Source organism: Ischnura elegans, chromosome 6, assembly GCF_921293095.1.
Source record: "Ischnura elegans chromosome 6, ioIscEleg1.1, whole genome shotgun sequence".
NCBI classification, from domain to species: domain Eukaryota; kingdom Metazoa; phylum Arthropoda; class Insecta; order Odonata; family Coenagrionidae; genus Ischnura; species Ischnura elegans.
Genome location: NC_060251.1, coordinates 45,867,717 through 45,880,671, shown reverse-complemented (window position 1 = coordinate 45,880,671; position 12,955 = coordinate 45,867,717). Strand labels below are relative to the sequence as shown.

General features: G+C 38.1%; 1 protein-coding gene across 4 annotated transcripts in view; it reads right to left on the bottom strand.

The window, feature by feature from the left end:
- LOC124160604 overlaps positions 1–12,955 on the bottom strand; it is a 56,542-nt gene that overhangs the window by 27,790 nt on the left and 15,797 nt on the right. The window lies entirely within an intron of this gene.

Below are 12,955 nucleotides of genomic sequence, written 5' to 3'. Positions count from 1 at the left end.
TGAACCATTCTCTGAAAAACCGCTGCAAAATTTGCAGTTACAAAATAGGCATCATGATGTGGACACGAAAATTCTCTATTTTTATCAAGTTTTAATTTTTTAAGTCTATTACCATAGAGTAAGTATACTATACTCTATGCTATTACCTGCTCAAATAATTTTAAAATTTCCTATTTTAATTTTGTGGCTGCTATGGTCTACGGGATTAATCTTAATACTAAAGGCGTCTCTCGAGGAAAATATTTTCGGGCAATGCTGACTTAAGGCTTACTCGGTGGAAAGCCTCCAGATTCCAGGGTAAATTACAGCCAACATGACGACACTAATCGGGTTCGCATCACCAGACAAGTATGCAAGATTCTTCGGTATATTGAAAATAGTTGAAAATAAATTTAAAATAGATAATCTAGAAAGAAAAAGTTAATCATTGGCGTGGCCAGCAATTTCGTTCGGGGTGGGGGGAAGAGGGGGGGCGAGAGGTTTCCAAATCAGGGGGGAAAATTTTTGAAAAACAGGGTACTAAGTAATGGATTTTAAACTTATTTTAACACATTTCATAATCGAATAAACTTGATTTGTTTAAAAAATATTTTGTAAATTCATGATTTTTCAATATTTTTTTAAAGGAGGAAGTGTTTTTATATTTAGGGGGGGTTCCGGACCCTCTATACCACTGGTCAAGACTCTCCCAGCTTTATCCACAAACGAATTTAATAACGCAATTAGCATTGGTATTAGCACCCAAGGCTAATTTGAAGGTAGGTAGAGTTTTCAAACATAATTGTATAACTTATACTTGCAGGAATGGAGATTAAGGTGTTATTAGCACGAGGTAGGTAAATATCGTGGGTGATGAAGGTCGGGCGGTATGGCCTGAGGGAGGGAGAGCAATTTTGAAAGTCTATGCCGTTGTAAACGAAAAAATGCCACTCTACTACTTACATCCTGGACTTCCCATAATTCCTTTCCAAAGATAAAAACACCCAGTATGACTAGGCCTTCAACTAAATACGTGATTTTAAAGGTTGTATGGTAAAAATTAACCCTTAATACAAGTGTCTACCCAATGACGGATAAAAAGATTTATGCATAGAGGCATTTTGATAATAATTATTTTTAAACGGGATATAAGGGAATTAATTTCAATAAATGGCAAAAAAAGGTGTAGGTACATACCTTTAAATTTGTAAAAATGGGCGTACCCAGCTGCCCCCCCCCCCCCCCCAGAAGCAAAATACGCAAAATTCTTTAAGGGAAATCAGGACTGGATCGAAACGAAAGTTTTGAACAAATTTTCTTTAAACCTACGAAAAATATTAGTAGCATAAGACGATACTATAGTAAAAATATTTTTTTTTTCAAGTATAATCTTAAATACTAATAATAAAATGCAGTTATAATTCTCGTAAAATGTTGGTTTCATTCACCTTTTCCGAGCTAAAATGTTACAACTTTAACAATCAAGGATTGCCCTTTTAAATTATGTACATATATGATAATTTATGTAATAATGAAGCCAAGATCCCATTACACGCTTGGTTAGAGAAAAATAAAACGAAGACCTAGAAAAATCAGGCAATCACTTAATACTTTGTCCACACCTGGGTTCACTCATGTATTTCGTAGTTCAAATTATTTTCGTAATATATATACGTGTCCTATCAATGCATATAAAATTAGAACCACACGAATAATGCATCAGACACTCTCTTTTCGAGAAGTTAGTATTGGAAAATTGTCCAATACGCGTAGGGCGCCATAAAGAAGGATGCATCACTACCTCTCAACTGATCGCATTTTTTTTCGCTACGAAATACTCGCTTAAACATACATTATCATTTTGATAGCGTATGTTTAAACAATAAATACTATCATTCATAATAATAATAATATTTATTGTTCTGCGGCAACACCATCTATGGAAAAAGTACAGATTATATATATGGTTACATCGTTATCTAAATAATTTTACTATAGGTATTCTACCGATTAAGTTAGCTTACAAATGGAGTATTAACGAAACAATCCGGCAGCCTTAAATTCCTTAACGAACTTCCTTCTTCAGTTCACAATGAGGTCTACTCCTTTTCATTCTATCTAAATATCCAATTATCTTCTTTCCTCTCGCTCATTTCCCTCACATTCTAAAAAAAATTCCTATAACATTCCCTCTAACACTGCTGTCAACATTCCCTCCCCGCTAAGAACAGAACCTATCCATCCAGAATTCATTTCCAATTTTAATGTTAGCCTTGACTTCTTCCCTCCTACTCATCTTCGAATTTTTCGCAGCAAAACTTGAATACGATTGAGTTCGTATAGCGGGAACCCAGTCGACGAGTCTCATGTGTGGTCCAGGCTGCCATGGTGAACAGGCGGGGCGGGGGATATGGTTTGGGGGAGCGTGGGAGAGCCGATTGGTGTGGGGGAAGGGAGTTTCGTCACACGAGACGCGCGGGTGACAGGTGGCTCGGATGGAAAGCAAGCAGTGGCGACGGGAGGTTATAAGCAGCGAGCATCCACAAGTGGCCTCCCATCCTTCCCCCCATTTCCGTTCCTTCTCCTGTTCCCTGAGCATCATACAGCAGTTGTGATACAATCAAACTGAGCACAACGGAACCCAATGTTTACATGTCTGATTATTGAATATTGTACTGTTATTAGAAGCACGTAAGAGCGCAAAATAACTAGCCGATCCTACAATGTGAAATGGGTTAAAAATCAATTAAAAGATTCCATCGTTGAAACAGACAAATAGAAGGAACATGTTAAGAAAGCGTGTAATAAAAAAGGAGGATAACAAAGACGTGAACTAGGATTAACTTTTTACAATATTCGCTATTTTCAGATTGCGATTTATTGAGAAAAGTAAGTTTAATTTTCCATCGCATTTATAAGAGGAATACATATATAATTGATTTTGTAATGCATGAATGAAGTCCTTCGGTTGAACATTTTCAGGGAGAGAATTCCAGGATATGGGTAGATTCCGTAATTAGAAATACTTTTTGGTAGGCAGTTGCACAAAAAACGGGATAGTGTAAAGAATAATTCTTGGGGCAAGGTGCTTCCTGAATGGTTTCAGGCCCTATCTTAAACATTTCACTGAAGTAATTAGGGATTCTCTCCATGAAAACCAATAACTAATTCTGTTCCGACATACTTTGGTCATCAATCATCATAATGATTTAGTAATTCGCAGATTGGTTTGATGAAGCTCTCCGCTTAAATCTCCTATAGAGATTTCTTTTAAGACTAGCTATTTCTTCAGTTTAACACCGTTTATGACCCTTTCCATGTATCTCATAATATACCTTCGATTGCCGTTCTTCCCTTCCACTTTAAATTCGAAAACTGTTGTCAGACACTCCCATTTATTTAAAGATATTAATTTCAGTTGTCTTGTCTCTATGACGACAAGGGAAATAGACGATCGTAAGACCGTTATGACCGGATTACTTCGCCAAAATATTGGGCGTAGTCACTTGAGACTAAATAAGTGGGAGCTTATTGTGGCTTAAATTTAGAATAATGATGAAAAATCAAATTCGATTAAAATCCAAAATCTAGTTTTGAATGCCAAAGATCGAAGAAATCGAGATCGAGAAATGGGCAGTCAATCCTTCGACTTCTACCTTGACCATTTCGTTTGATCCAAGCAGCGTCACTATCAGTCTATGATAGCGCCATCCGTCCCAAGCGAAAGACTTTAATCGAGGGCCAGCAAAACTGGAGGGTACGCCCTTCATCATCACGAGAGGATCGCCATTAGCTAAACTTTCTAAAAAATTAAGGGAAGCCGAATGACTCAAAGCGGCGATCCCAAACCTTTAATGTGCGAGCATTTGTAAACTATTACTGCTAGTAATTCACGCATATATCCTGAGTAGATGATTTGTGATTTTTTCTACATTTGAAAAGTGTATGCCGATTTTTTCCTTTAATCTATCTGTCGGTTCAAATAAAAATTCTTGTTGGAAATTCGAGCTTTTTATTTCAATTAAAACTCGATTGCTCGATACATAAATCTATGACTAAGCTTGAAGTCCACAATATGAATGCACTAGTCATAGTGTTCACGCATTGATGTTGCCCCCCGTCGAAACTATGCGGGCTTTTGGCTTAAGTCCGCTTCTCGAGAAATCCGTCGCAAAAAAATCCACAACCTCCACCCTTTCGAAAATGAAGACGTCACGAACTCATGGGTATTGTGTGACCGCATCTCTGCTTGGTATGGTGAATGGGCCTCGAGTAGTTTGTGGCTGTTTACGCTCTTGATAGGGATTCCTTCCAACAGTGAAAGATTCTTTCCGACCAGGTAAATGAACCCAAAATTTTATATCAACAACTTATTACAGTGGGCGGAAACGTGAGCTGTCTTTATTACGAAGTTATGACCGAATGTGGTTTATTTCAAACTTACCGCGTGAACGGCGTCAAATTCACAATTTTTGCCCTGGGAAAAATTCCTATGGACTGGGAATCGAACCAAGGACCTTATCCGAGAACCAAGGATTTATCCGAGTCTCAGCAGACCACAACGCTATTCAGGTTTTATCTTAGTTCTTGCGGAAATAGGGTGGTTTCCTATTATTTTTTATTGCCTGAATCGAAATATTATTACTCCTGGAGTACGCATTTCACGCTTTTAGATATTTAAATGACGATATCTATTTTTCGCGATTAAATGAAAAGGTGAAAAATTTCATGCGCTTGAAAACGCGACGGCTAGGTATGAATGCTGCGAAAAGCCCGTGTGACGTCATTCGGGTTTCCGCTGCCGCCGTGTGAGGTGACCTTGGGGCGAGGAATAGTGCGCCGCTGCGATGCAGGCTTCTAGCAGGTAGCAAAGTACCCTGCTAGCAGGAAGCGCTTGGCTTATTTACGGATTATTAATACCTAATCAAACGAAGGAAACTTTCCGACCATAGGCAGTTTTAATAGGTGATTATTAAGACATGTTTCCCTGAAGTCTGTGCCTCATGCATGCATTGGTTATTTCAGACGATGTAAATCGCCTATCTATTCGTATAGAAACTAGGTCCCTGTGACGTCACGTGGAGTGGCATCGCATGGGCGCCAATCATGCCTATCTCAAATACGGTTAAAATTGACCATTTCCATTCGTCTTAACTGGGATTTCTAAAACCAAATAATTTGTATATTATGAATACACAAATTGTGGGTAACGAATCGCAATCAATGTCTTTCGTTTTCTTTGATGAAGCAAACTACCCTATTGTTACCGAAATTCAACGGTGCAAGGAATTAGGCCCTTGGGGTCCATCGACAATGGCAACGCGAAGGAATGACTGAATGCTAAAGATTTTTTTTCTTTATACCTTTATTTCGCGTCCATATACCGAGTTTTTCTGCTGCACTGCGATTTCGGGACTGATAAGATCGACGACATTCCCTGAGTCCGTGATACAAATCAGGGCCCATGGGTATCACATGTGAACCCCTTAAAATGGTTTTATATTCTCTGTTCGCGACGTTCTCGCAAAAACTGGTAGATTATTTGTAATACCTAGCCTCATTCCCTTAAGAGCGAAAACACTCTTGGTCTAGCGGATAAGCTCCGAGGCTTGCGCTCAGGAGATAAGGACGCGAATCTGATGACTCAGGCAACCGGAGCTGAATGATCAAAATATCAACAAAGTGGAACTTTAAAACGGCATCTACTCTGTTTACACACGATTCCGCCACGAAAGATTGGCGTGTCTCATTTTGAAACGTGATTGAAAGCAGAAGAGATCACGTTCTCCGTGTTTCAGAAATCTATACCTCAAGTAGAGAACACTATCTCCAACGCAGATGTGTTTACTCTTCTTAAGGAGGTTCGTCCGCAAACCCAAAAATGGGCCATTTTCGCGAAAATTTCAAAGCATGCTTTATTAACGGGCATGTTCACCAATTTTAGGTTATTGTCATTAGTGGTAGCGCTAGATAAATAAAGAGCCATTTATTTTACCGTTTTCCGATTCATCATCTAGATTCTAGGTATTTCTCGAGACGAAAAATTTACGGCAATAGGCATGGAAACAAAACAGAGAGCAATCAAAACTCTCGTTGCAAAAGAGATGTAGTGTCTCTACGTACGAAGAAATGGCGCAAATAGATTCTAGGATATTTTAAAATTTGTTACAAGTGATATTTTAAATGAGAGAGAGCTATTATTATAATCAGACGCGGTGAATCGGGAGTTCCCTTTCCAATTTTTGAGGGTTTTCCATCCCAATATTTGGAATTCCTGCTGTGATGTAATAGAGTAGCAATAGCCAACATTAATAATATTTTGGGTGAGGGCAATACCAATAAAAGGTTATCACCCAGATAGCAATGCAAGCTGGAATCAAGCTTGATTCAAGCTTGACTGATCAAGGCTGCAAGCTTGCAGCAACCTGGAAAAAACGAGCCTGTTAGCTTGATTCAAGCTTGAATCAAGCTAACTAGTCTCCACCAGTCAAGGTTGTTGCAAGCTTGAAAAAACAAGCCTGAATCAAGGGTATGACACCTTCCCACATAGCAATGCAAGCTGGTAATAAAAGGTGGTATAACACTGTGTGCTCTTGCTAGCCACAGGTGAGTGAGTTAGTGTTATATATGGGTGGTGAGTTGTGAGTTTTGTGAGTGACTGAGCTTTCTGACCAGAAAATATTTCAACCTTGACACGACAAGGGAAAATCAAGTTTGGCAGCTTGACATACGCTGGACTCAGGCTTGAAAAATTCAACCTTGACATGGCAAGGAAAAATCAAGCTTGACATAAGCTAACATGCTATGTGGGCAGTAATCACAATGAATTAAAATCTGATGCTTTCCCGGCGAACATATTCGAAAAAGGGTATTCGGGCAGAATGGAGGGAGACCATTCGGCTGGGAGCCCGAATAGCCTTTTTCGAATCATAAGGAATGTTTGAAATTAGTTTTTGATGGCTAAATTCAGGAAGTAAATAAAAATACATAGTTAGTAGGTTGATACTTAAAATGCTATTGTTTTAAAAAGCTTGAATCAAGTGAATGATTGACACAAAAAATGGTTTATTTATGAATTTCAAAATTATCAATGAGTGAATATATACAAAAATGAGATATTCTTTCGGGAGAGTCCGGGGCCCCTACTCCCCCTAGTATTCGCACCTGTAGAGTAATTACCACTTACCCCTTAGGGGGAAAAAATAACTTCAATATAGATATATTGTAAAACCTAAAATATGTTCGCGAATTTATGAAATCACGTTAAGTTGACCTTTTCGGGACGATTTCAGGCAATTTTACCTCTCGTGCCCATATCTTACTTCCAGTCATCGTCACTGTCCGTAAAAGTGACCATAAACACGTAGGAACCGGCTTAAGTGAAATGATTACCGAAATATAGGATTGATGATTCACAAGGTCAAACATGACGAATTTGCTTCGATGAATGAACGTTCCTATCAATTTTACGGTGAAAAAATTTCACAACTTAACCCTTAATTCCGTGATAAAGATAGTTCACATTATTGACACTTCCTTTGGAAAGCCACTATGATTGACGCATCAGAAACGTATTCGATTATCCGCGCATCTATCTCATGTTGTTAGGACAGTGACAGGCATGATTTTGCAATAAGTGAAGGCTGCACTCAAACTACACCTATTTACATTGGATAGCTTACCGAAGTTTTCATAAAATAGCTTATCATAAAATTTCGGATTTTAATACATTAGCAGAGGTAAATTTCACAGAAAGTGGTGATCAAGCATTATAAAATTTATGAATTCTTCTCGGGTTCTCAGCCAGGTTAATTCTTTCGTATAAGCCGACGTTTCGAGAGACGACTTATCTCCCATCTTCAAGGCCATGTTAATCTTTGGAAGTCCAATTTCAAACTGAAATTTAGTACATTTTAGTGAAATTTCGAGCATAGTGTCAGCACATAGTGTCATTTTCAAGGTGATGACATTTCATTGATGATAAAGCTACATAATATTGAAATGGCACACAATGTAAAATAATTATACAATACACACATTTTACATTGTAAAACCTGTTTATTTGATTTAAACACAAAAAATACCATATATAGCCGTCAAAATCGAAAATAAGTTCAAAATTTGGTGAGGAGAATCAGTAAAATTTTATATTCAATAATGAATTGAAAGCTTCTTTACAATCATTTGCTATTGTTTCATAGAGATTTAAATTCATCGATTTGTCTCGGTTAGGCGTGGCGAGAAATCTCCAAATATTCCTACAAAATTATTATGGTGATCAGTTCTCTAATTCCCATTCGGTTGACGGCTCTGAACTGCACCGAAGTTTCTAACCAGAAGTCTGTCATCGTCATCACATAAATAACCTGAAATCTCAAAGGCCCAACTGCCACTACAATTACCTTCAGAATTCTCAATGAAAATGAGATATATCGCAGTCATTTTACCCTTCCTTTCTATATTTTTCTGACATTTTAACCAGCATCTCAGCCGCATGATTATTTTTTTCTGCCGACTGTAACTACCTCGGTGATTATTTGATGATGATGGATTTTTTAATGAAACCATAGATTTAAGTGCAAGCACCACGAATTCCTCTGAGTGAGGATTAAGCACGTATGAAACGCAACAGCCTGAGTCAGGAATCGAGGCAAAGAGTTACGTGAATTTGTATTTTTTTTAATTTATGGAACTCTCATCCATTACGAAAAAATGGAAAAAAGTGCTTACGAGTATCATCACAGTGGCAGTCTGATAACTAGCAAGGCTAAGAAGGTAATTAATTGTCTATGGGTCTCCTTCATTCCCTACTCTAGCGACTCCCTTCCGATGAGAGGTACTTATGCATTAGATATTAGCACTTTGCGCGCCATAGGCGTAATGTTACGCCACGCGAAATCCATAGATTTTTTCTACTTGTGTAATATTACGCCATATGCCTTTTGAAAAATCGTAGTTTGCATTTTTTACAAAGTGGTAAACCTCTAAATAAACAAATGAAAAAAATAAAAGCAACTGTCATTCTTCATAATGATACCAAACACCTATACCTCGCATCAAAGGTTGGTAGAGAAGAAAAAAAACACAGAAGTATAGAAAACGGCCAGCATGGGTTACAGTACTAAGGTCAACATGGTCAGTTCTATCATAGAGTAAGTATATATATACTATATATACTTACTCTATGGTTCTATTGACCCTCAAGTGCGACAGTTACCACAGAAGGTGGCTAAGCCGAGGCCAGGAAAGTATGCGGGGTGGGGAGTCATTTGGTGGGGCTACACTTAGGGCTGAAACAGTAATCGTTGGTCTCTAAGGTCCTATAATAATATAAATACGAAAGAAATATACTAGGTCCATGTAAACATGGAAGGGAAAGGGAAATTTGGGATCCCGCTGCACAGGAAACCACGAGTACATTAACTCATGCATTTTTATCTTCCTAAAACATGATTTGACTTTCTACAAGGCCGTGAAATAAGCTAAATTTATTGAAAAATAAGCATATAAATTAATTCCTTCTATTAATTTAATCGGTAAGATTCCTCATTTTTTCTGAGGTCCTAATTTATCATACCTTCGCCTTTGTGTTCCTTAGAAGATCATATGTACGATTGAAATTTATTTATAGAATAATTTATATCTCAGAACACAAGACTGCATGTTTTCTTTCGCCTCCATGCTGGGACATCACGAAATGAACACGTGCGCGAGGTTCAACGAGAATCAGTACGTGCACTAGAGAGAGAACGCTCCAGCCACCAAAGACTGAATCCTCCAAAATTTCGGTGAGGTTGGCTGGAACCCCTTCACGTCCTACCCCTTCCCGATAGAGACCACGGCTTGGGCATGCGGTGTGCCTCAAACTGTAACGCAATGAAAAAGGGACATGGAGCTGTTAAAATACCCATAAACGAAGATAATTTAAGCGAGATAGAGTACAAGGCAATTGCAGCGAAATAATAACCTTACTCACCGGCGAGATCAACCTACAACCCGGAAGAATGATGAAAATAAAAATATACGGCGGAATATATAAAAACCAAGTCTTCCAATTACCCATACGGTAAGCACTAAGAGATAAGGTTTCATAAAAGACTTGATCATCAAACGCTCGACAAGTTTATAGTTCGCTAAATATCATTATACAACCAAGACACATGGGCCCACTAGAATTTTATAGACTCTAGCGGTAAAATTCTGGATAGGAAAAAAGAAAGTTCTACATAATGAATGCTTTCGTCGCTTAAATAGAGAAACAAACGAAGCCTTGAGTAGAAGAGAGATGTCTTAAGAAACCTTTTGTCTGAGATGACGAATTTACTATCCGTCACTATACATACTTATGTCTCTAGAATAAGTGTATTTTGTGGAGTATAACATGAAAAGCGAAAAACAAAACAAAATCAGTATTACTCAAGTTGGCCAAAAAAAGGCGCCTGGATAGTTTTCCAATAAATATTTCAATTCAGAAGGAAAAAATCGATTTCAGAAATCTAATATGGACGTACTCAGGCTCTAATAAAATTATTCTTCTTCCGTATATGGGCGCAGCTAAGGTTCACGTAAGGGAAAGGATCAATACTCACTGTATTCAACTCTCTGCAGCATATTCGGAATGAAATTTACAGTTTAACTTGCCCAAATGAAGGTTATAAATCTCGCAGTTTCAAAGTCGACACCCCGCTTCGCTGGACGCGGTATTCAATTTTTGAGTGGTTTATCAGGGAATGGTTATAGAAATTCGGGTAAAAGATAAAGTAAACAAAAATCGTTCCTGATTCTTCCTCCAACGCACATTTGCCCTACGCTGTATCATCGTAGCCCTCGCATTCGGTACAGCTGTATTTACGAAATCCATTTTTAGAGGTGGCAGCTGCCACCATCGCAACGCTCATGGCAACCTCCTCAAACATTGCAAGAAAAAACGTCGAAATCGCCATGGAAACATGAGAGAGACTGGGGATAGTCCTGGGAAGTACATCGATATATCTAAAAAAAAAAAAAAGGACGTTGTTAGTTCGTTATCGTGATATGCAAAATTTCCGCTCGCATAATATCACGATGTACGGTACATCATCACATCATAAGTTGTAACATTACATCAGAAAGTGTTTTGTATCGGGTGATGTGTCACGATATTCTGTCATGTTATTGTTGCTGGAAAAAAAGATGCCAATCGTCCCGATATTGGTCATCATAATTTTCGAAATTTTAAGATTATTTAATTCCAATATTGAATTTTCTAATCACCCAAGCCGAACTGAGGCTATATCGCATTTTAATCATAGCCGCGGGATGTGTTGACACCGGTCTGTTAAGCAATTGCGCGTTATAGAGAAAACGGAAGATGATAACATGACGCCGCCAGGATTCTTGGTTTTCAGGAAATGAAACCAAAAATTAGATTTCTGCGGGTGCTCATTCTTGCAAAATACGGGACAACTACGAGTCGCCGGTCTTAAAATACTAAATACAGAAAATTATGGAGGCCATAATGATAAAATACTTCTTCGTGGTGGCTTTCCCTCCCCCCTCCAATTTCTCCTTAATATGGAATTTAAGAAAAAAATAGCATCCTGGTCTGTATTAGCAAAGCGCGGGATCAGGGCCGCTTTATGCAGCCATAGTATCTTATTAAAAGGGATAGTTATTTCTTACAAGTTGCATGAAGAATACTATTGGCATATAAAGTAATCGATTTGTCGACGTCATGAGTTCAAATTTTCACTAAGTTAAATGTGAAGCTATAAAAAATTTATGATGCACAAATATATACCATACGCGGGTGAAATACAAATCGGATGAATCCAAGTGGAATATTTCAATCTATCTCAGTGAAAAAGGGACAATTATTCTTTCATCGCTGAGGCGAGAATCAATAACTTCTCGTCTTAGCGATCAGTTTTCCGCCAGTTATTACAAAAAACGAGTCATATTTTGGCGTGTAAATATCTCTGCAAAGGCAGAAAGGTGTGAGGTTGTCACCATGATCTGGCACGCAAAATGACACCAATCCTAAAGACGTCAGTGTATGAAAAAACTAAAATGAAAACTTCGACATGTACCAACGTGTTGAATTAATAGTAGCTGATAACAGTCTAGGGTTGGAGCCAAAGCAATACCAGCAATGATTTCTTCGCTTGTCAACAATCGTCAAAGTTTGAACACCCTATCATGGCCGTGGACAAGTGAAGGAATAATATTTTGAAATGCCGAGAGAGAAATATTCAACACACTCGCACCTTGCGGTACACTCTTGACCGCAACTCAACGTTCACCTACAGGTAGAAATTAAGGAAATTAACGGAGGTTGTATTCCCTGGCCATTCCCATTACATTAAAAATTAAACCTAAGTCACGCGATACTGGCGACTTCCATTAATACCACGCGAATCGCAAAACGAGAAAAGAAGCCCTATATAATGCCCGTAAATAAATAAACATGCATGACCTCTAATCCGGATGTTTTACTGGCCACTAGCATTCTACTTACGCTTAATTAGTGATTCCTGAGCTACATCTGAGTATACACTGTTACAAATATTATAATTATCTGCATTGTAACTTAAAAAGACGTGAAGTGATAAATTAATAGAAGAAATGATAACATCGCCGACTTAAATTGAATGTTTAGAATTACCGGTACAATGAAAGGGTATGGGGATAGGCTTTATTGTTGGATGGGATATCAATGTGGAATAATATGGATGTAAGGGAAACAGGCCAGGTTGAATTCGCAAAACGCTGCATGTGAACCTTAAGTTAGGTACCGATAAAACCCTGCAGGACCGGTCTTCTTTTATGACAGATTACGCGCTGTAAATTTATGCCGTCATCTGGAAAATTTCCGTATAGATGAAGAGAACCGTTGCCAATATTTGCCTGTATCAACAGTTCGAAAATATGACCCTTTAACAAGTTTCTCAGATGAAATTTTTCAATATTAGACAGAGAGGAAAATGATGAACAGGGT